Source organism: Vulpes lagopus, chromosome 1 (assembly GCF_018345385.1).
Source record: "Vulpes lagopus strain Blue_001 chromosome 1, ASM1834538v1, whole genome shotgun sequence".
NCBI lineage: Eukaryota > Metazoa > Chordata > Mammalia > Carnivora > Canidae > Vulpes > Vulpes lagopus.
Window position 1 is genome coordinate 170544267 of NC_054824.1, and position 24563 is coordinate 170568829.

The 24563-nt window shown below is 44.0% G+C and overlaps 2 pseudogenes; both read left to right on the forward strand.

The window, feature by feature from the left end:
• The first annotated feature begins 4133 nt into the window (after positions 1-4133).
• LOC121473646 lies at positions 4134-5537 on the forward strand (annotated as a pseudogene).
• A 208-nt stretch (positions 5538-5745) lies between these two features.
• On the forward strand, positions 5746-6481 carry LOC121487846 (annotated as a pseudogene).
• The last annotated feature ends 18082 nt before the right edge of the window (positions 6482-24563 follow it).

The window sequence follows — 24563 nt, forward strand, 5'->3', positions numbered from 1 at the left end:
TCTCAGTCTCCATATTCGACAAAAATTCTATGAACCTTTCAAAACACAATATTAAATAAAATCTACATTTCAAGTATTAATGCTGAATTGATTATTAATAATTCGATGATAAAATGTAAGGTTATTGTTTTACAGTGTTTCTGATTTGAATTCTGCAAATGGGAGGGCAGATTCCCTATTGGGTGTGCCAATTATTACTACAAAAAAATGTCTACTGTCCTGTTGCTACTGTCACAGAGGGTTCCTAAGACAGTCCAGGCTGCCAATGGACAGACTACAATAGTGGCAGCCCAGTATGGGGAGACGCATTAATCTGGAAGCTAGGCTACTTGGACTGTTGTCCTGTTCCTGACACAGAGCAGGTGAGCTATTTAACTGAGATTCTTTTTCATCTGTAAAATGGAGGAAATAATGATTATTTAAATCACAGGGAAGGTAGCTGTGGGGCTAAATCAGATAAAAGTACTTTATAAAGAAGTGAACATTTATGTATAGTATCATTGTTATTCACTATGAGTTTTGTTATATATATTTTTTAAGATTTTTATGTATTTATTCATGAGAGACACACACACAGAGAGAGAGAGAGAGAGGGGGGCAGAGACACAGGAAGAGGGAGGAGCAGGCTCCATGCAGGGAGCCCGACGTGGGACTCGATCTCGGGTCTCCAGGATCACACCCTGGGCAGAAGGCAGCGCTAAACCGCTGAGCCGCCCAAGTTGCCCTGTTATTACATTTTTATCCTTACACCTGTGTGAACCAGTGAGTCTTAGTCTTATTGTACAAAGGCCAGTTTGGGAAATTACCTTTTTAAAATTATAATTATAATCTTCATTACTAAAGTCTTTATTTTGGTTATCATCCTATTTCAATAGCAAAAAACCCAAAAGAAGTGTCAAATAGGTGACCCCAGCAAAATGGCCCTGAAAGACTAAATTATTGTAAAGCATCCTTCTCATTTATGTTATCCAACTATACTTCTTCTGACTCACTTCAAGACCCAAGGCAAAGTCAGTGATTTCAGTCCTCATGATCCCAACAGCAGAAATGTTCTTAGAGGGTTGTTAGCAGTGACAAGACAGCGAACACGACAACACTCTGTGAACTGTGACACTAGGCATGTGTAGGTGATGATGTTAGTGGTAGTCATAGAGATGATAGTGTTAATGACAGTGATACAGACCAACTGGTTAGCCTTGAATACATAGGTAAGGACATTTACCACTGGTCCCTACTCAAGTAGGAAATGTCCCAAAGGAGATAGGGCAGCCTCTGGAAAAAGAATCATATGAAGGCTGAAACTGATTGGTTAGTAAGTCTTATGGCTCCAGGCCTCTACCCCATCCTTCTCAAACCTAAGAAATGCCAAACAACTTTCAGGTGGTCTTCCCTGGGTTTTCTTCCCCACATGCTCCTTTCTAGACAGTTCACTTGAAGCATTGTTATGCCTGTCTCTTGTTCATCTAAGTCCCTCTTCCCACACAATCTCAGTGGGTTCCACTCTCTGGACCATAGTATCAATGTAAACACTGGTCAGAACTTGGAATGCAGAAAGGAAGGGGCATGGTAATGAGGAAGGCCTGTCAACTTGTCCCCAGGGATGTTTCATAAATTACGTGTTCTTTTTTTTTCTTAAGATTTTATTTATTTAAAAAAATAAATTAATTAAAAAAAAGATTTTATTTATTTATTCATGAGAGACAGAGAGAGAGAGGCAGAGACATAGGCAGAGGGATATGCAGGCTAATGCAGGACTTGATCCCAGGACCCTGGGATCATGACCTGAGCCAAAGGCAGATGTTCAACAACTGAGTCATCCAGGTGCCCCAAATTACGTGTTCTTACAGTCCACTGACTGCTCACTTTCTAATGGCTAAGCTCTCCTGAGAAGGCTGCATAGAATTTTCCACTTTGGTGGGGAAGACAGACGTATGGAAGCAATATAAAACTACCCCAGGTTCTCGAAGCAGGTAGTTGCAATTTCATTTTGGTTGGAAAATAAAAAGACTTAATGGAGAAAGAGCAGTGAAGGCACATTGAAAAAAAAATTCAATAAAAAACTAGACAAATGTGAGAGATGTATAAACCTTCCAAAGGTGTTCACTTTTTTTTTTTCCCCAGATGGGAGAAGAAAAGTCTCATTAACCTGTGACAGTGCTTCTTCCACATCTTTTGGTTCTCTTCTTCTGGCACTTGCAAACTTCTTTTTCTAGTAGTTGGGGACTTTTTCCTCATGAGAGCCATGCCACCTGCCCATTCCTAGTTGATACATCTAGGATCAAAACAACTGTGTGTAGGACAAACCCTCAGTTTTCTGGATTGGGGTGGGAGATCAGAGGTCAAAGACTATCTACCCGTCCTCCAAGCCCAAGCCATGAGCTGTCTCTTTGGGTTAGCACAGAGCAGCAAATGGCCATGAAGTCATGTCCATTGAGATTTGTCAGCTTTGTGGAACTTAGTCAGGGACATAACCGTGCTTGGCCCTGATGCTGATGACCCCTCTCTTTTAAGGACACATGGTGGTTGTAAGGATGCTTACAACTTGCAGTGGGTAATAACACTCTACCTTCATCATAATACTTGGAACTCAGGCCTTTTACAATAGGCTTTATCAAAATGTTTTTGTTTTTAATCTCTGAAAACTTTCCCAAACTCTATTGAGTTTCATCTTGCTGGCTTCATCTTGCCCTGTGTGTTCTAGCAGTTAGTGTCTGGTACTTCTTTTATAGCAAAACTTTCTCATGAGAGTTTTGGGGTGAAAAAGCAGACATTCTTCATGTTGACTCTTTTTTTATAGGAAGATTAGGCAGGAGTCCAGGAATGTAAATAGACAGGCCCAAGAGAATGTTTTGTGTGTGAGCAGATCCCAGAGTGTCCTGGACTGTACTGGGTGGGGGATGGAGCTCCATCAGAAACCCAGTGAAGGCTTATTCTTTTCCTAACCCTCCTGGATCACTGCACAATGAAATGATGGCTCCAAAGAGTCTTTCCCACAGGGTCATCAGGCCTCTTGCAACAGACTGTTCTGGCTTGCGGATGCAGGCATGATATGAGGCCATGATGGAGAGAGTCAGCAGAAATAAGTCAAAGACAAGTTCTCGTTTTCTTATGGGCACTTGTGAAGGCAAACCAAGAAGGGAGGTGAGGGGAAAGGGTACATGGGTGGGGTCAGGAAAGTTGAGGAAAAGAGAAAGAATGTAAAAGGTATTTAGGGGTCTTTGGGCCTATTCACAAGAATACCGTAATGTACAGAGAGATTGGGGGTATCTGTGTGATCCTGAAATGGGCTCAGGTGGCCATTTGTTTATTCTACATCAAAATTTCTAATTCCACACAGTAAGCTTCCATAGGAGAGAACTATACTTTTATTGTGTGTATATATTTTAATGTATGCATGTTTTTAAGTTAAAGGTGTGTGTGTACATTATTAAAATTAAATTTTAAATCACCCAGCAAAGTAATATGCACCTTTGCTAAGTCAGAAGATACCTCCTGAGTGCTCTAGGGGACTAAAGTTAGCAGGCTTTACTATAATAAAGGTGAATAACTGAAAATGAATGCTATGAAGTATGGAAAGTTGAGTTCTCTTGTGAACTACTAGAACATTCCATAACAAAAGATTATCTTCGTTCTAGCTTCCTAAAAGCCAGTGGATAAAGGAGTTGGGCTGTTTCACTTCGGATAGACTAAGGGAGGGTCAGATTTCATGAAGAAATATAAAACAAAATAAAAACCTTGTCATACATTTGCTTAGGACAAATTAAGGGTATATGAGATGAAACAACAGCAAAGAAAATTTTGGTTAAAAAAAGCACACACACACACACACACACAAACCCCACAACAACTCAGTGATGCAAAAAATTTATTTCATATTGTCCTGGTGGCTGGATTTCAACTCTGTGGGTCAATCTAGTGTTGAATAGGAAAAGCATCTGACCACAAAGGCATAGGTACAGTTACGTAAACACACTGAACACCGTGAGATCCAGCTAATGTTGTTTCTATAATGCTACCCTTTCTCCTTTCTAATCTCACCAAGCCACAGCTGAGGCATTACCTTTTTGTAGTAAATGCTACATTTGTGACTGCCTCCTCCTTGGCCTGAGTACGCTGGTCTGGACACGTTAAGCATGGTCATGTTTCCTGAGCAGGCTGCCCAAAGGGCCCACACTCTACTCTCCCCACCATCAACCAACAATGTTACTTTTGCCCATATGCCTGTGTTGACTTACACCAAGTCCTCCCAGCCCTTCTTGCTGGGGGTGTGTGGCTTTGGCTGGTGGCATGCCCCCAATTATGCCACCCATCTTCTCCAGATGAGGCCCTTCCTGGTAAGCCTGGCCCAGTGACACTGGGGTGGTGGAGTCCAAATAAAGAAGCCGTGTGAGCTGCAGCCTGGGAAGAAGTACCCTGTGGTGGGGGCTCTTCAAGGCCGTGCCACTCCAGGTGTCCATCCTCTAGGAGATCAGTGAAGAGCACAACCTGATCTCCTAGCTTCCTTGGAGCAAATATATCCACCCAGATGATGAACTGGTTTTAGAGGGTGAATTGCAGTGTATCAAACTGGAAGGCACCACTGACATGTCAAAGCTGGTCATAGGGTCAGTCCTGGCTGTGCTCCACTCTGTGAGAGACAGTGGGAAGTTTCTGGTGGAGGACCACTGCTTTGCAGAACTTGCTCCTCAGAACCTTGCATCTCACCCTGACACAGACAGGTTTATGCTACTGGTGTCTGGTTTGGGCCTGGATGGAGGCAGGGGTGAGAGCCTGCTGGGAACCCAGCTGCTGGTGGACATGGTGACAGGGCAGCAGGGAGACAGAGGGGTACAATGCAGTGCTGCCCACATGTTCTAGGTCATCCTTGCCAGGAACCGCCTAAGCACAACACCCAGAGTAGAGATACCATCAATATGGCCAAGACCTTAACCAAGAAAACCCAGGCATCCAGCATGGGGGCTGTCAAAATGCTGGATGAGATCCTCCTGCAGCTGGGTACCTTGATACCCATGGTCATGGTGCCAGGCAGATTTGACCCAACCAAGCACACTCTCCCCCAGCAACCCCTGCCCCCCTGCATGTTCCCCCTGGCCACTGCCTACTCCACCCTCTAGCTGGTCACCAATCCCTACCAAGCCATCATTGATGGAATCCAATTCCTAGGGACTCAGGGCAGAATGCAAGTGACATTTTCCAGCCCAGCAGCACGGAGGATCATTTGGAAATCCTAGAGGGGACCCTGTATAGTGGGCACATCAGCCCCACAGCCCCTGAAATTAGGGGGCTACCCCTTCTACAAGACCAGTCCATTCATCTTTCCAGGGTATCCTCACATCTACTTTTGTGGGAACACCCCTGGCTTTGGCTCTAAAATCTTTCCAGGCCCAGAGGACCAGAGGCTGTTGTTGGTGGCTGTTCCAGACTTCAGCACCACACAGACAGCCTGCCTAAGTCTGCATAGCCCAACCTCCCTGCCCACCCGTTTTTCAGGCTTTATGACAGAGAAGGGCCTGGGGAGCCTGCGTCTGGGCCCCTGACTCACAGAGATCTGGGCCATCTGTTGCCTGCAACATTGACACTGCAGCAGCATTTGCTGTACAATAAAAATCTGTGGAAAAAACAGGTGGGTTGGGGAGAGGCAGGTGTGGCACCAGTCCACGTGGCAGCCGAGGCGGAGACTGAGGACGCGGACTGCCAACACCCCAGGTCAGAGAGTGGAGGGACCCACACCCCAGTCGAATGCCGATGCCGTCACATGCCCTGCAGGAGCTGCGGGCCAGGGGCACCGTGCAGGTGGAGCTCGTTCCCTAGAAGGGCCCCTTCCTGGAGCAGTGGAATAGCAGGTTTCCAGGCAGCACTTCAAGGGCTCTGTGTACAGACGGTACGAGGACTTCGTGGTTTCCCATGAGATGCTGCTGCAGACGTTCCCCTAATGCAGGACGCTGGCCGTCCCCCCGAGAGAGTGCTGGGAGCCCACCAGGAGTTCGTCGAGGCACTTCATTAACCTGGTGGCCCTGGCACCCCTGTTCTCCACGGGTGGGCCCCGATGTGCAGAACAACTTAAAGGAATCGGCTCAGTGTGCTGGACGTGAATTCATGACCAGTAAGCTGGCTCCTCTGGACAAGGGCTTCCTCCCAGCTGACATCCAGACTCAGCTGTTAGCCGGAGCTCATTGGGAACATCTACAACAGCTTCCACGAGCTTCGCCATCTGGCGCATCTGGCCGAGGGGATGGCTTCGGGCGCCACGGACAAGGCTGCTGACCTTCCCATATTCGGGAAGGAGCTGAATGCTTTGGATGGCAGCATGAGGGGTCCCTCCAACGGGCCAACAGGAAGAGAATGAGGTGCTCTGGTCCTGTGTGAGGGCCCACGCAGAGCCCCGGGCCTGACTATGGAGCAGCTGGGATCCTACATCGTGGAACAGGAGAGCGCCACCCCGCCACCCCGACGATGGAGCTTCAGAGCTTCCTCTCCCCATCCTGCCTGCACCAGGAGGCGCAGCTGGTCCACAGCTACCTGCCCCTCACCTCCCACATTCTCCTGCCTTTGTCAGCTCTCAGCTCCAAAGGCACGAGGAGATAAGCAAGGTATGGAACGACCCCAAACCCAAGCTAATCTGCCTCTTTGCTGGACCCAACAGCTCCCTGACCCCACAGGTTGGCATGGGGCCTCACTAATGCCAGAGGCCTTGGGCAGGAGGCAGGAACTCTGGGGCAGCCTCACTGAAACCTCCTTCAAAAAAGAAGGAGGGGGTCCTTCCCAAAGTGTAGTCCTACACAGAACCCCCCACCTCAGGTTCCATTTGACTTAAGGCATCCTAGACCTTCCTCAGAGTAATAAGCATGAAGAAGACACTTCCTTCCCAGAGACAACAGAGGCCCCTAATGTCCTCCAGATACTTGAAGAATGTCAGCAGTCTAACGTGTGTCATGGGCCGGGACTTGGGAAAAGTAGGTCCTACCCCAACTGTGTTGTTCACTGGTTGTGAAACCGGGCAAATAGTCTAAGAACTCTGGGCCCCGTTTCATCACCTGTGTCACGAGGGGCTTTGACTAGGAGTCTCTTTGCTCCTTCCCAACCCCATGGGTAATTCCATCCTAACCTGTGCTTTCCGGGGCTGAGGCGACTGTGGGCCCCCCAGTTATATCAGCCAGTCTCCTGGCTCCTCCCCCCTTCCCCTCTGGGAGATCTCTTCTCCCACATTTATTTCTGCGAGTCCCCAGGGATCTCTTGTGCTGGCTCATGTCTGCCATGTGCTTTCTCTTGTGCCATGGATTCTTCTGGACATTCACTGCCCAAGAAGCCACCTGAGGACCCCTCAACACCACAGCTGCCAACGCTGCCCTTTGCCCCCAAAGCTACATAGATCAATGACTTTTGCAGTCTCAGAAGACTTCAGTATTTCGGCCTGAAATGCCACGGTGTGAGCACAGAAGCAGACACAGTGCTCCCCCTTCCCACGTGGAGTTACCATTTGCTTCTCTGACATCAGAATTATGCTTTCTACATCTCTTCCACTTCCTACATCTCTTCCAGCTTGGAGAACTGCCACGGCTTGAGCTTGCTGTGTATCTCTCCCTGGGCTCCAGATGTCCTGGTGTCCGAGATACCCACCCCCACTCCTGCCACATAAATCCCTTCCAAAGCGACTCTTGCCCATGTTTCCATCACACATACCCGGACAGGTCTGAGCTGAAATGGGGGATCCTGATGTGCTATTTAAAGAAAAAAAAAAAAAGAAACAGAAATCCCAGGAATCTTAAAGCTATTCATCTTGAAGACTATTCATGGAAGCAGGGAAATTTAAACACAGCATCCTTGAATATATACCCTCCACACCTAACTAAGCTTGGGCTATTGTTTCCTTCATAATGACAATTCACCTCTGGGAGTTGGAGAACAAGCACTCACTACTGCTCAGTACAATCATGTAGAGCTGGATCAGGTACCAGGAGGAAATGAAAACAAAGCTATATTGTCAGGAAGCCTGAAGGTTGACCCAAACAAAGCAGAGCTCCAGAAAACTATTGTGGAAAATATTTCCCCCATAGCTGCCTGTGGTTGTTCAACCCAATCTTTAGTCAGACTGGGCTGGAAGAGGAAAAGTACTTATCATTTAGCAGAGAAGCCTACTTGCTGCTGTCCATTTACAAGAAAAAGAACATGAAGAGAAAAGGACAGTGGTGTCAGCCACAGCTCATGAGAAACCCACTCTTCTGCCCCCACTCTGCTCTGTCCTTGAGTTGCTTTCCAGAAGAAAACATCCATTCACTTCACCTAAAAGAAGATGTAAACACACACCTTTCTTTTAAGGAGCTCCTATAGGCTCATCTGTTCATTTGATTATCTGGAGGGCCATTGAGAGTAGGAAATTCTAGAGGCAAAAGGGGCCCCAAGGTAGTGATCCCAGAATTTTTAGTAGTGAATGGTTGGGCTGGAAAAATTGGAAGTCAAAGTGGAATCCAAAATGGGCTCTGTCATCCATAAGATCACTTAGCCTTTCTGCTTCTCTTGATAATCATACGGGTATCCCAAAGTAGATTTCAATGCCTTCCTGGAGGGCCCAGAGGGTATTGTGAATACGTAGACGCCACAGTTTTAACAAGATTAAATTTCTCTAGAATCTATCAGAGACTTCCTGGTCAGATGTTTTGTGGTATTAGTAAATCAATTCCTTTTCTGAGAATAGAAGGAGCTGTGGAGAAATCCTGCAAAGGGAAAAAGTGAAGATGAAACTATATATGGAATGACAAAAGGGACAGCATTTCTCGTAATGGGCTGGTTAGTTCATACACTTATTCATCCATTTATTCAACACATATTCATGGAACCTCTTCTATGTGCTAAGCACTGCAGCATTAGGGAGACATCAGGGAACAAAATAGAAAAGGTTGCTTCTTTTTTGGATCTTGTAGCCTGGTAAAGGAGACAGACTAATAGGACAAAATAAATTATGTAACTGTAATTGTGGCAAGCGTCAGGAAGGAGAACAGGGTGCTATGAAAGCAAATAGCACGGGTGGTGATGGGTCAGAAAAATTTCCATGAGGAAAGCTGAGCCCTGAAGGATTAGCCAGATGAAGGGGAGGGGAGGTTGGGGAAATGATCTAAGCAGGAAATAATAGCACGAGTGAAGGGAGAGGCAGGTGAAAAAGTGAATCTCAAAAAAAAAAAAAAAAAAAAAAAGAAGCCATCTATAAAGAGCAAATGAGCCAAACTCAACGAAGAGCAAAACAAAATGGAGCGAAACCACAGTGCGGCAAAAAATCTGTTTCAAAAAGGTGCCAGCTGTGGTGGGGAAGTGGGTGCAGGGCCCCTTCCACCCATCCTGGCTTCTGTCTCTCTTACATTGATAGCAAAAGGCATTGTGTGGGAGCAAATGGTCAAATCCTTCCCTACTGCATCCCCAAGACATTATCCTAAGCCAAATGGGTGCCATAAGTTTTTTTTTTTTTTTAATAAAATTAATATGATTATCCAATGACAGAATGGCAAAGGTGAAAGTGGGGATTCAACGAGAATTACTGAGCACCTCTGGTGTGGCAGGCAGCATCTAGGCATTTGTGTGCATTATCTCATTTAACAGTCAAGTAGCCCCACATGGCAGAGGATAGTACACATTTTATACTCCATGAACTGCAGCCCAGAGAAGCTCAGTGACCAGCTCAGAAAGTTAAAGATGGAGATGAATGGGCTCTACTTGGTGTGACTCTTATGTCTGACCACGCTCCCACTCTGCTTTGTGACCTTAGAAGAACCCGTGGAGGTCATCTGGTCCCAGCCTGTTATTTTGTAGAAGGAACTTGAAGCTCCAAAGGTTGAGAGACTCAGTAAGGCCTTGGGATTAGTGGCAAACGCAGGCCCAAACCTCTGGCTCCCATTGCTAATCCATATATCTTCCCTGTCTTTTACTGTTTTATAAACAAAGTAAAAACACACACTTGTGAGTTAACAGGATGCCAAAACTATGGATAATTCATCATCATTTTTCTTGACTTACACTCTTTTCTTCCCTGAAAACTTCAGGGAAGAAAAGAAAAATGTAGTGGGGGGGATCCCTGGGTGGCTCAGCGGTTTAGCGCTGCCTTCAGCCCAGGGTGTGATCCTGGAGACCCGGGATCGAGTCCCGCATCGGGCTCCCTGCATGGAGCCTGCTTCTCCCTCTGCCTATGTCTCTGCCTCTCTCTCTCTCTCTCTCTGTCTCTCATGAATAAAATAAATAAGATCTTTAAAAAAAGAAAAAAAAAAAAGAAAAATGTAGTGGGAACTTCCTCCTGAAAAAAAAAAAAAAGACTACTGAATGGTACAGTTTTGTAATGAAGCAATCATACTTTAGTTTCTTTTTGAATTTGGCTGTTTGGATTTTCAACTGTATTAAAACAGGGCATGCTGGTATTAAGCAACTGATTTGTGCTTTTTATATTCTTCTATATTCATCTAATAAAATGGAAAGTCTTAAATAAGGTACACTTAATTGATTGGCTGCTCTAATAAAATCTCATATCCAGAATAATATCTCGGTCCATACACTGAGTCAGTGAAACAATACTGAGGAACAGAAGGAGCATGGTAGCCACTGCCCCACCAGAGACTTCTCCAGGGGCAAGGACAGACTTGCTTCTAATTAGTTCTGCCTTTGAATATATTACTTCATTCTTCTGGCCTTGGGGTCTGCATCTGGGAAATGAAGAGAGTCTATCTGATAGACTATAGGATTCCTTTTAGATTTGAACTTCATTGGGTGTTGGCGGTACATTCACAATTGGCCCACTCTCTCTTTCTCCTCGACAGTCCCCAACCATCATTTTCATCTGCCCGTCACTTGACTTTGTGGGTTTTTTTAAAAATATTTTTTTAATTTAAATTCAATTTGCCAACATGTAGTATAACACCCAGTGCTCATCCCATCTAGTACCCTCCCTCCTTAGTGCCCATCACCCAGTCACCCCATCCTCCCACCCACTTCCCCTTCTGCAACCCTTTGTTTGTTTCCCAGAGTCAGGAGTCTCTCCTGGTTTGTCTTCCTCTCTAATTTTTCCCCACTCGGTTTCCCTCCTTGACTTTGATTGCCTGCCCTTCCCGACTGGGTTTTACAAATATCCAGGGGTGGAGTGGGGTGGGGAAATCGTCTGACATTTTCAATTCCTGGGCCTGAGCGCCCCCTAGGCACACAGAGGTAAACTGGCAGCTCTGGGAGAAATCAGGGAAGCTGGCGTCTCAACTGAGGTCAAAGCACCAAATCCCTGCACTTCCCTGTAATCCTCCTGGCAAGAACTGTGGGGGTTTCCTGATTTGGGCAGGGAGGGGGGTTGGGAGACAAGTGGAGGCGGGTGGAAAGCCCTAGCATCAGTCACATTTGTTGGGTCAGGGGGCTCTGCAGCCCTGTTACTTCAGTGGGCGGATGCAGAAGGCAAGGGGGTGAACTAGATGCCTAGCAGGTGCCACCCTGTGGAAGTAAGTCAGTGGCCACACGGTGAGTGTGTCAGGGCTAAAGAGCAGTCACTGGAAAAAATGGACGGTTCAACTAAATACATTCACAGAAAATGATCCAAAGGTTATTAATCATCTGTTATTTGTGTTGCTGGCATTATCTTCCTGTTTCTATAAATATTGTGCATGTGTTTCAACGGACTTTATCCTTTTGTATACACCATTTTTCCTGCTTTTTCCACGTCTGATACTGTTCTGTACACATACCTCCTATACCCGTAGCCCACGTAATATTTATTTTAAACCTTTTATAACATAGCTCTACCACAGCGAGACACTTTTTGAGAAGTATATTCACACACATATGTATGTGGTGTATGTGTGCCCCGTGTATGTGTGGGGGGGGGTGGTATATATGTATATGTTGTGAATGGGAGTGTGTGTGGTGTGTGTGTGTGTGTGTGTGTGTGTACTCTGTGTGTATGTGTATATATGGTGAGTGTTTAAGAGTGTGATACAGTATGTAGATGTGGGTATATAGAGATGTATATATTTGTGGTATGTGTATTTGTGTTTCTGTGTGTACAGTATATATGTTGTGTGTGCGTGGTATGTGTCCCTGTATGTTTTTGGTGTACGTTTATATGTTTACATGGTGTATATTTGTGGTGTTTATGTTTGCTTGTGTAGGTGTGAGTGTGTGAGTATACATTTGTGTGTATATGTACACGTATTTATGGTGTGCATGTTTGTGTCTGTATATGTGTGTATGGAGTGGGCCTCCATGTGTGTGTGGGTGCTGTGTGTGTGTGTGTGTGTGTGTTCACCCTTGTGTGGTGGCTGCAGCCTCGTAGATCTAGGTCCTGGGGCCCTCTCTCAGGCCTTAGCATTTGTGCCAGAAAACAGAGTTCCCAGGTGCCCCGGAGGACTGCGCTTGCTGTGTAGGGAGAGTGGGGAAAGCTCTTCCCGTGGTAGGTGTTTGATAGCCTGCATAGTCACCATGCCTGGCTGTGTGGCAGGCCAACTGCTTCTGCAGAGGATGAGTGTCTGCGGTTATCAGCAGAGACAGGACACTCAGGCAGCCACTATCACAGGCACCAGACTGCTTGAATTCATGGAGGTGTGTTTTTTCTCTAAGACCGTATTTTCATTCTCTGTTAAAAAAAAAAAAAAAAAAGGGAGGGAGAGAAAACATCTCTTGGGTGAATCAGTACGTCATTCTCATTGCCTTGTCCATATCAACATCCTGTGATCCTCTTCCAGAAGCAGGAAGGGGTGACATACACCCAATCCACCAAATAGCCTTTCCCCAATTTCTGACCCCAGTTCCCTGTTGGACTTGCACGCACAGCTCCACCTCACCCCACACCAGTGGGCACATCTCCTCCGTGAACCTCATGGTCAGCTTCCTGCCATTCTGACCTGGGTCATACCCAGAAGGTGAAGATGCTTAGGCCACAGCATTTTGGGTCTAATTTTCTGTTTAAACCCACGATGAACTAACTCCTCAAACGTGTACTGTAGTAGGTGTGGCCAGGCACTAGGTTAGGGGTGCAAGATAGGATGATGAGTAGTCTAATAGAGTGGTGAAGAGCATGGGCTCTGAATCAGATAGAACCTGTTCACTTCCCACCTTCACCCCTTACTCTGTGACCCAGGACAACCAACTTCCTTTAGGCTCTGCTGTCTCATTTGTGAAACGAGTACTTGTCCCTCTGGATTGCTCTGAGGCTGGCTGGTGGGAAGTACACAGCAGAGGACCTAGAAGGTGACAGTCCATACACGTTAGTTGCTGTGTGGACTGGCTCACTCAGCCTTCACGCTAGGCTCCTAGGCGAGGAGGTCTGAAAGCTGAGCACACGTTTTCCAGACATTTTTGCATTTTGATTTCCAGATGCAGACTGTCCTGCACCAAGTCAATGAACTCAGGAGAAGAAATAAAAGGCAGAACCTGTTCCCATTTTAGCCCTTTTTTTCCTGGGAAGCAAAGTTGTGGAAATGTGAATTTTCTGTGCAATGGTGCTCTAGAGTCTGTTTTTAGCCTCTTGGGTACTGAGAGGTGGGGGTAGCCCCAGCTTCTTGGTTCCAGCAGAGCTCCAGAGGTTCCCAGAGATGCTCACTCTCCCGGTGGGTCATTTTTATCTTGTCTGGGAGTCCTAGTCGGGAGCCTGCTCCTTCAGCTACTCTACTAACTTTCTAAACATCTGATTCCTTGGTTAAATACGTTCCTACTTAATATAAATACAGCAGTTTCTGTTTCCTACCTGGAATCCCAATGGATGCAATTCTTATTACTTATGTGCAAAATTTAAAGTAATAGCAACCATCACGTATGGGTAACACCGTAAGTTCAGGTTTTTGCAGGTGTTATGTAATTCCATCCTCCCAGCAAAACCGCACAGTCTGTAAGAGGCCTAATCAAGATGGAAACTGAGATCGTTCTGCCCCCAGAGGCCAGGGGCCTACTCACTGTACTCATTACACCCTCCTGTTCCTTCCCCTGAGGAGCTCACAGTGGACTGAGGATGGCTGTTTGGCAGCATGAGAAACACTGAGAAGAACTGGGGGCCCAGGGCTGTAGAAGCCTGGGAAAGAAAATGTCTAACTCTGCCTCTGGGCTTGGAAGCCCAAGATGGCATCTGCTTGCCACCTTAGCAAGAGGTCATCATGACTTCTTATTCCTTGACATGTTGGGGGACCCTGCCTCAAAGATCTGGTGGCCTGTTTGTCCAGTAACCATCATTTAGGGGTCCCCAGGCTGCATGTTTGCAAAGGGTCCAATCTGTTGTTGTGTCCCGCCGAGTCATGGCAGGTCTTGAAACTTGCAGATTCCTTCATGGGACTGATTCCTGCAGGCAGCCTGAAGAGCTCCGTGAGCTGAAGGTGCCAGCGGCCTGGAGCAGGTGTGTGCACTCATCTTCAGCACGGCTCTCTCCTTCCTTGTTTCTCCTGAGACTTCCATGCAGCAACACCTGCTTGCTGAGAGGGTCTCCAGGTCAGAAACCCTGCCTTAGTCAGGTCTATATGCCTGCCACCTAGCACATGGCAGATGCTCATCGCATGAATGAGTGAATGAATGAAGCAGCACCATACTAGAGCCCCTGCTTGCCTCAAATATGAGTGAGGAGCTGGCTCTATTCTCTTGGCTGGATGTTGGAGCAGGAAGCATAAGCCATACCAGCTTTTTCAGCCCTGGAAGAAGTGGAAGCTGGGTTCTGTTGGGGAGCGGGGGAGTAGCAGGCAGATATAGGGCCTCTGACTTCTTGGCTCGCAGCTCCTCATTTCCAGGATTCACTACCACTCCTTAATTTCCAGGTTATGGGTCTTGTAAAACCTAATTCTGGAGCACATTTTCTAATTCTTAGCCCCTGGGCAATTGGCTCCTCTCCCTCTGCATTTGGTCCAGCCGCTCATGACCACCCTCAGCAGAGTGCTAGGCAGGGGTGCAGGGAATCACAGGAGATCCTGGCTCCAGGATAACCCGTGGAAGCTGTCAGAGAAATAAAGACCACCATAGCTGTGCTCCCACAGAACCTGAAATACCATGGTATTTCATAGGGAGCACAAAAGGGGGGCTTGGGAATAGTGCAGCTTCTAGAAGATGAGATAAAAGGAAGGAAGTTACAGGGGAGATGATGAAGTGCTCTGAAAATAATACCACAAATTACATGCATACAGTACTCGATAATTTTAAAACCTTTCTCATAAATAGTACATCAGGTCATCAAATTCTCACACTAGCAGCCTCGTAAAGGAGGCAGAGCAGACATTATTATGCCAGTTTAAGAAAACAAACCTGAAGCTTGGGGTTAGGTCTTCTGATCCCAAATCCAGCTCCCTAGTGAAAATCAGGACCTGACATAAGACATAAAGTTGAAAAAACCAGATGTTTTAAAAAATCTGTCATCCAAGTTACTTGATTCTGGTCCCTACCTGTGTAGACAGGAGTTCAGTCTCCTGAAAATTCCTCCTTGATAAGTTCTGGGAATCCCTGAGGGGCTCTTCACAGGGGTTCAGGAGCAAGGCCACTCACATAAGTTTCCCTCCTTGCCTCTCTGGATCTGTATTCTTTCTACAATTCCCAGGCCTGGCAATTTTTGTTCATACCCATTTCAAGTCCACAGGCTGTCAAAGATATTATTTAGTTGTGAGTAGGGGACACTGGCTCCCTCTTTGTGGAATTACACTTCATCAGAGGCTCCTAAAGCAGTGTTACTATGACTATAGTGTGACACAGAAATTAACTTAATTGCTATGTCAGTTTTCATGTATCCAGGGTGACCTTGGGAGAGGTACTTTGAACAGCCAAGAAACTCTCCTCTGCTCCATTTAGTAGCTACACTGCAGGGCTTTACTATGAGCCTGGCTCTCAGTCATTCAGGAAGTGAAGTGCATTTTTGGATAAACCCTCTGTAGTTCAAAACTGAGGGATCAAGCAGATTTGATAGCCCATTGTTTGTCTATATCTAGGTGCTCCTATTTGGATAGAGGGGAGCCCTCTGATATGTCTGGCTTTGTAGTTGCAGGTTCTAGAGGTCCAGTGGCAAACAAGACAGACGCAGAATCTTACATTCTGGAAGGTCAGGATCCTAGTGCCAGTTTCCTTCTTCATCTAGATGAGTTCTTTCGTGGGAGGCCTCTCTGCGTTTTTTTTCACTCCCTTCCCACATTCCCATCTTGCGAATGAAACTTTTTTAAATTAATTTTTTATTCTGAGATGTTTGTAGATTCATGTGCAGTTGTAAGAAATAATATGGAGAGATCCTGTGTACTACTTACCAGTTTTACAGCAAAACTGTAGCACAGTATCGCAGCCAGGATATTGATATTGACACTGCAAAGATGCAGAATGTCTCCATGTTTGTCACCACAAGATGGACCTTTTGTAGCTAATTCCACCTCCTTTCCCATTCACCCTCATCTCTGATCCCTGGCAACCACAAAACTATTCTCCATTTTTATGATTTTTTGTCATTTTAAGAATACTGTATACATTGAGGGGTACCTGGTGGCTCACTTGGTTAAGTGTCTATGTTTGGCTCAGGTCCTGGGATCAAGCCCCACTTTGGGCTCCCTGCTCAGTGGGGAGTCTGCTTCTCCTTTGCTTCTCCTCCTGGGTGCATGTGCGGTCTCTCAAAAAAAACAAAAAAACCAATATATATATATATATATATATATATATATATATATATATATATGTCGAATCATACAATGTGAGACTTTTTGGAATTGACCTTTTTTTTTCTCAGCATAATTCCCTGATTATTTGCATGTTCATGGAAGTTGTCTTGCTTATCAATAGTTCATTCGTTTTTATGGCTGAGGAGTGGTCCATGATTTGGTTGTGCCACCGTGTAACCATGGACCTGCTGCAGGGTAACTAGGTTGTTTCTAGTTTTTGACTGCTATGACTAAAACTACTGTTTTACAGGGTTTTGTATGAATAAAAGTTTTCATTTTGGGGGGTACAAATGCCTAGAGGTACAATTGTTAGGTTGTAATTATAATCGCGTGGGTGGTATTATAAGAAATTACCAAGTCATTTTTTAGAGTGCCTATACCATTGTACATGGCCACCAGCAAAGCAGGAGTGATCCAGTTTCTCCACCTGCTCACTGGCAAGTAAACTTCTGACTGACTACCCCACCAAATTGCCAGACATGCCCAGAGAGTTCGAAAGCTTGCCAGCGGGCACAGTTTGAGGTTTTCATTTTTTTTCTCTAGCAGGATTTTTAGTCTTTGTATAAATTTTATTTCTATCCAGCCTTTTCCACCATTTCCCTGGACATATCCAGACATGCCTGAAGCCTCAGCAATGGTCAGCAGAACACTCTGGCTCAAGCTACAAGTCCATCTGCATAGAGTGAGAAGTTTGGGGGTTTTATCCTCATGCCCCTTCTAAAGAATGACCTCTCCTTATATCCCCTGTCAGGTAGTCCCCAGAGACCAGTGTGTATCCACCCACTTGAGGTGAGGGAGGCCCTCTTTAAGTTGTGTAGAAACCATCCCATCCATTCTCTTGGCATCTACGATGTGTCAGGCACTGTTCTAGGTGCTGCAGATAAAATACTGAACAATCAGGTAAGGCCCGTTGTTTTGAGAATTTTATATTATATGAAGGGAAAATAGACAATAAAGACAGAAGATGATTTCAGATGGCAATAAATACTACAAAGACTCTACGTAGAGTGATATAGGGGCACATAAGCTTCTCTCTAAGGAGCTGAGCTTTCTTAGCATCAAAATTTCTACAGGCTTCCTTTTTCAAAGCTATTTCCATTTCTTTCACCATTTTTTATGATATTCTCACCATGTTTTCTTTCTTCTTTTAAAGATTTATTTATTTATTTATTTATTTATTTATTTATTTATTTACAGAGAGAGCAAAAGAGCGAGCAAGCATGTGGAGCAGTGGGGAGGAGCAGAGGCAGAGGGAGAGAGAGAACCCTAAGCAGACACCCTGCTGAATGCAGAGCCTGTCGTCGGGCTTGATCCCTTGATCCCAAGACCCCATGACTCTGAAACCATGACCCAAGCCAAACTCAAGAGTGGGGCATCCAATCTACTGAACCACCTAAGGGCCCCTCACCATGTTTTCTGATCTCAAGATACCATAGTTGACCTTTGCTATCAATAGTTCCTTTTATTTGTTAAGGATTCTTTTATAATTATTTCTTTGACTCAAAAAAATTACTCCAAATATGGAATATATGCCACAGAAACAGTGAAAAGACTTTCTTCCTTAATTTGAACACCAAGTTTCTATGAAAATAGCCAAAGATGGCAGGCTTTTGGAAGGCTCTGTTCTTGTCCATTCCTTGTTGTTCTATGAGTTAATATTCCCAGGTTCTTTTCAAGTGAATACTGTAAAGTCAGACCTCTCACATTTCATACCAATTCCAATACTTTTTTAAAAAAGGTGTTTACATAGATATGCATCCACCTTGCTAGACCAGCCTGCCAGGAATTTCTTCTACTTGAGTCTACCATTTTATATATATCAGTCATCCCTCCCAGCTTCAGGTCATTTGTGTATGATAATGTGCACTTTCAGACCAAATTTCATATTTAGGTATAGAAGAGGACACAACACCGATGACTGCCTGGTGTTCAATCTAACATAGTTTACTCAGCCTCTTGGGCTTATTTGTTCAGAGTTAGGAAGCCACTTTGGGTTTCCTCATTTTGCCCACAAGAGTATAATGAAAGCTTTGGTAAAATGTTTTGCTCAGATCAAGCTAAGTTACATTACCCGTTTGGTAATCTCATCAAAAAAACTCAAAGGCGAGTTTGATGAAACTTGTTCTTAATGGTCCCATATAGGCTTCCAGATCTTTAGTCCTGTTTGTAATATTACACCTTCTGCCTCAAGCAGTTAGCTTAGTCTTTTCTTGTTCTTCCTGCTCTAAACACAACTAAAACAAAAATCTTTGCTGTTCTTAGGCTTTTTGCATGTTTCTGCTTTTTCTGACATTGGTCTTTTGGGTCCTTTTGTTTCATCTTTTGCACTCATCCTTTTAAAGTCTGAGTGCACTGAATGGCCAAATTGTTAATTTCCATGTACTATTTTCAGCATGTTTAGACACTCGTGTACAGTTGATTGGATGACTTGTGACTATATGAATAAGAATATTTTTTAATAATTTTCCAAGCCCCATTAGGGTCCTGCCTTTTGGAATCATTGACCACAGAAGTATTCTCTCTTTTCTGTTTATTTTATAAAATTCGGTTTCCTAAAGTTTAATATATGTGTGGCCAATTCTTTCCAGAATTCTCTTTTTAACTACTTCATCTTTAAAATGGCATAGTTATCTTTCACCAATCTTTAGAGGCCAGGTGTCATATTGGCAAACTTAGACTCTCAATATGCAGATCTACTTGTATATATGTGATTTTTCACAAATGGGGCATGGGTTTGTATTTTATATCCTTCAAAGATTATAAGCTTCTTAGGGGCAAGAACCACTCTTCTCTGCCTTTTCTAGAAGAAGCTAGAGAACCACAGGGTGTTAAATCTGAAAGCAGACTCAAGTATATCTTTAGTCCAACCTTTTTTCTACAAATGAAGAAAGAAGAAAGTGAGTTCTAGGAAACTGTAGGAACTTACTCAAGATTAATAGCTAGTTGGAGGCCACTAGGTAGTAGAATCCACAGTACCTGCCTCCTCTTCCCATATTCTTAGCAGTGTCTACTCTGAAGATAAATCTTTTAAGAAGGGAGAACACTGCTTCCTGTTTTCAGAGTGATTTCATAGGAAGCAACTCTTTGAATCACACAGTGATGACCAAATATTTCATCCTAACCTTCCACCAGTGGTCTGTCCTCAAGGCTTGCCATTCAAAGAAGATAAGTACTTTGAGACATATGAAAAATATATTTCCTTGTATTTATATATATTCTCCTTTTTTTCAAAATGACGTTTTTCATGAAATAAAAATATTCGGGTTATCAAATTAAGGATATTTAAATGGGGATACAGAATTTAGAAGTAGAGACCCAATTTCCAACCACCATAAGAGGTAAGGGGGTGGCTGAGATTAAATATAAAACTTGCCCAGGATTTTCTGGACATATTAAGGGTAAAAGAAAGAAAAAGAAAAAAAAAAAAGGAAGAAAGTAAGGGGAGGGGGAGGAAAAATGAATTAGAATCTTCTTTCCTATCTAAGGGAAGGTACTAAGGGATATAAGTTTCTCAATATCAACTCTGTATAAATAAAGAAGAGAAATTTAATAATTTCTGATAAAAGCAAAAGGGGAAAACATGCTGAAGCATAATTAGAGTAAAAACAGTTCTTTGGGATGTTAAGAATGTTTAGAAGTGCGCATAGATCTTATGCCTCATAGACTGTCTGAACCAAATATTTAATAAATTTTATAAGGAGGCTAGGTTATTTTTTTAGATTTTATTTATTTATTCATGAAAGACACACAGAGAGAGAGGTAGAGACATAGGCAGAGGGAGAAGCAGGCTCCTGAGAGAGGAGCCTGAGGTGAGACTCAATCCCAGGACCCTGGAATCATGACCTGAGCCAAAGGCAGATGCTCAACCACTGAGCCACCCAAGTGTCCCAGGAAGCCAGGTTTTTGATAGCAGTTGATGTCTGAGATTAAGCTTTTTAGGAAAGTGTTCTGTCCTGCTAATTAACATAATACCTGTTTTAGAAACCAGAGGAATGGGTGGGAAGGTCACGTTTGTTACGGCAACAGAAGAACCTACCAATATTCTCACATAGAAGGAGGCCACATGTCTTTCAAATACAGGTGACCCACTAGAATCTGTGTTTGACAGAAACTCCAGAATTCCACCAGTGTGAATATTTCAAGTCAGATCATCATAGCCCGAATGAAACCTTTTAAGACTGAAGTGGAATGTCTAGTTCCAAGTAACATGGCTCCTTCATTGGCCACTGGAATGAATTAGCCACAAATAAACTCTCAGGAAACTGTATGATTCACTCACCATACGAAGTTAATGGATATCAACCAATTAAGTCTTGGAACCTGCCTCATCCAAGGATAATTACTGTTGTTTTGCTGTGGTTGATGTTTAGCTCCTTTTCCTGGTTAGTATAATAAAACCATGCTGTCTGCATTGCACTTGGGCTATCCTCTTCAAATAGTGGCCTGATATTTCTAGAAAGTCTTCCTGCCTTGCTTACTTTGGCAGTGGAGTTAGAATGCAGAATTCATAGTCTTATCCAGGGATCTACAATGAATACTTCTATGGCTTAGTTCACAACCAGTGAATAGGAGGGAGTAATTCTTCATATTACCTGGACTCAAAAGATTTTCAAAGAATGTGTTGTCTGATTACCTGATTACATATGTTGGGGGCTCCTCCCCACCAGACATCTGGTACTTGGGATCTTCTACAATACAAATCACATTGTGTCACTCTGCACTCAAAAATTGCCTGTTTTCCCATTATTCTTAGGTGAAGTCTAAAGTTCTCAATGTGGCCCCTTCAGCCTGATGTGGTGCTGCCTTCCTCTCTGGCCACCCACTTTGCTCACTATATTCTTAGTATACTAGACTCTCTCATCTTCTCTCCCTCCAGAGGACTTTACCACAGCTGTTCCTGCTGACCAGAATGCTGGACACCTAGCTAATGCTTTCTTATCCTCTAGGTCTCAAGTTAAACATCGCTTTCTATCCTCCTCCCATTTCTAAATTAGACTCCTAGCTACACTCTCTCATAGCGTCTGCACTTTTCTTTTGTAGCATTTACCACAATTTTTAATTATGACATTTATTCAAGTAATTATAGATTACTAGTAGATGCCAACTTCCAGGTCATCAGAGGCTCATTTGTTTTGTTCAGTGCTGAATGGCCGGGTGACAGGAATTCAGTTAATATTTACAGAACAGATGAAAATTTATAGTGTCATGGTATTGGCTCCCATGATTGTGATTGCTCCACTGAGCATTGTGCTTAATACACACACACACACACACAAGCATGTGTGCATATGAATATGTATTGTACTTAAATATACACATAGGTTTAATTTTATGGAGTAGGTTCTTAATCATCACTTTAAAATGAAAGTTATAGCAAACTCTCCTTCCTTTACAGCATTCCTTTAATATGCTGCACAGGCCAGCTATAGGCAAATACCTTTTTCCTTGGATAGTAAAAAAAAAGGTGCAGGTGGGAGTCCAAGTGTGCAATCCAGGGCAGCATGTTCAGGCCTGCTTAGCCCGGTCATTTCCCCTCTCCGGTGTCCTCAGTTTCCTCACTGTGAAGTAAAGGGTTCAGATGACATAATAATTAGCATCCTTTCTATTTCAATGCAATATGATTCTAAAAGAGAAGAGGGGAAGGAAGGAAGGAAGGAAGGAAGGAAGGAAGGAAGGAAGGAAGGTTAACTTTTAATGTTGGAGGCTAAAGTAGTTGAATTTGTTTGGCTACAGGTGACAGAAAACCATAAATAATGGTGACTTAAGTAAGTTTCCAGATTATTTTTCTCTTATGTGAAGCCTAGACATTGTCCATCTATAGCTAGAATGGATATCAGGCTCCTTCTGTCTCTTTGTTCTGTCTGGCATGGCTTTCATTGCCAAGGTCACTTCATGATCCAAGATGGTGGTTGGCCATCTGCTTACATTCCATTGGTGGAACTTAGTCTTATAGACACACTACCTGCAAGGGCATCTATCAAATACAGTTTTTTTTTAATTTTTTTTTTATTTATTTATGATAGCCACAGAGAGAGAGAGAGAGGCAGAGACACAGGCGGAGGGAGAAGCAGGCTCCATGCACCGGGAGCCCGATGTGGGATTCGATCCCGGGTCTCCAGGATCGCGCCCTGGGCCAAAGGCAGGCGCCAAACCGCTGCGCCACCCAGGGATCCCTCAAATACAGTTTTTATTCTAGGTAGCTGTGGGGCTCCTACTGGTGAGGAATAAAAAGGGAACATGTATTAGAGGAAATATAACAGCCTTGCTAGTGGGGGCTTCCCAAAAAGCGTAAATTAGGGAGATGTCCAAAACTTGCTGAACAGAAAAAATGCTGCCTACACAACATTTTTCCAAACCACCTTCTGCCTAGAGGACTTTTTGGAATCACTCATTTGTCTAGTTGCAAAATTGCTTCTCTTTTGCCTTTCCATTTCAGGTTTCTAAATTCTGCCCCTGGGTCCATTTCAAAACCTGTAATTGGATCATTTGGAGCTGACCTACTGTGGAGTGTCTCAGTGTCCTTGTCTATATTCATCTTGGAACAAACCCATCTTGGAACTCACTTTTCATTGCAAAACTTGTCTATGCTTCTTATTTCAAAATCACTGTATCTGAAAAATGGTCACCCATCTCAAAGCCTCCTACTTTGTGTTGTCAGTTCAAAATATAATCTGTGTCTGAAAACCAGGATTCTTTGGAAATTGTTTTGAAAGATACTCTGGAAGGTCAGTATAAAACCTTCAGGATCATCTTCCCTCACTCCTCCCCCTTCCCCCAGCTCTCCTTCCTCTCTCTCACTTTGGAGTTTGTCCATAGATAATCTTCCCTATCTGCTATTAGCCTTACCAGAATTAATGTGTCAAAGCCCACTGTAAAGTTGACATTGGGGTATTGATAAGCAAAAGTTATTCCTAAATGTTCTTATATCATCTTTTAGGCAAAGCCTAGTGTATTTTTAACCTCCATATAGTTCCTTTTTTTAAAAAAAATTATTGAAGTTCAGTTTGCCAACATTTAGCATAGCACCCAGTGTTCATCCCGCCAAGTGCCCCCCTCAGTGCCCATCACCCAGTCACCCCAAGCCCCCGCCCACCTCCCTTTCCACTACCCCTTTTACGTTTCCCAGAGTTAGGTGTCTCTCATGTTTTGTCACCCTCACTGATACTTTCACTCATTTTCTCTCCTTTCCCTTTATTCCCTTTCACTAATTTTTATATTCCCCAAATGAATGAGACTATATAATGTTTGTCTTTCTCTTAATGACTTATTTCACTCAGCATAATACCCTCCAGTTCCATCCACATTGAAGCAAATGGTGGGTCTCTATCGTTTCTAATGGCTGAGTAATATCCCATTGTATACATAGACCACATCTTCTTTATCCATTCGCCTTTCGATGGACACCAAGGCTCCTTCCACAGTTTGGCTATTTTAGACATTGCTGCTATAAACATCGGGGTACAGGTGTCTCAGCGTTTCACTGCATGTGTATCTTTAGGGTAAATCCCTAGCAGTGCAATTGCCTCCATACAGTTCCTTCTGCTGGCCTGCTCTGTTCAAACCAGTCCTGGAATGTTCCAGTGCTGTGAAAGGAAACCAAGTCATTGGTGGTCAGTGCATACCTAATGTACAGTATCCCATTAAGTCCTCTCCACCCTCCTGGGAGATGGGCTTTACTATCCCAGTGCTTCAGATAAGGAAATGAGGCAGAAGTAGGTTGAGTAACTAAGGCCTCCTCCAAGCTGGCCATTGGAATCAAATTTGCATGTGTCTGACTCCAAAGCCAAAGCTCTTTCTGCTGCTCCAACTAATTAGCTTCCTTATAAGAAGATTGGAACTAGTCAACCATATAACCTTGGATAAGCCAATTAACATCCTCTGAACCTTGGGTTCCTTCCCAAATGAAGAAGTAGGTTTAGCTGAATGCCAGAGTCCCTTTATCTCTAACAT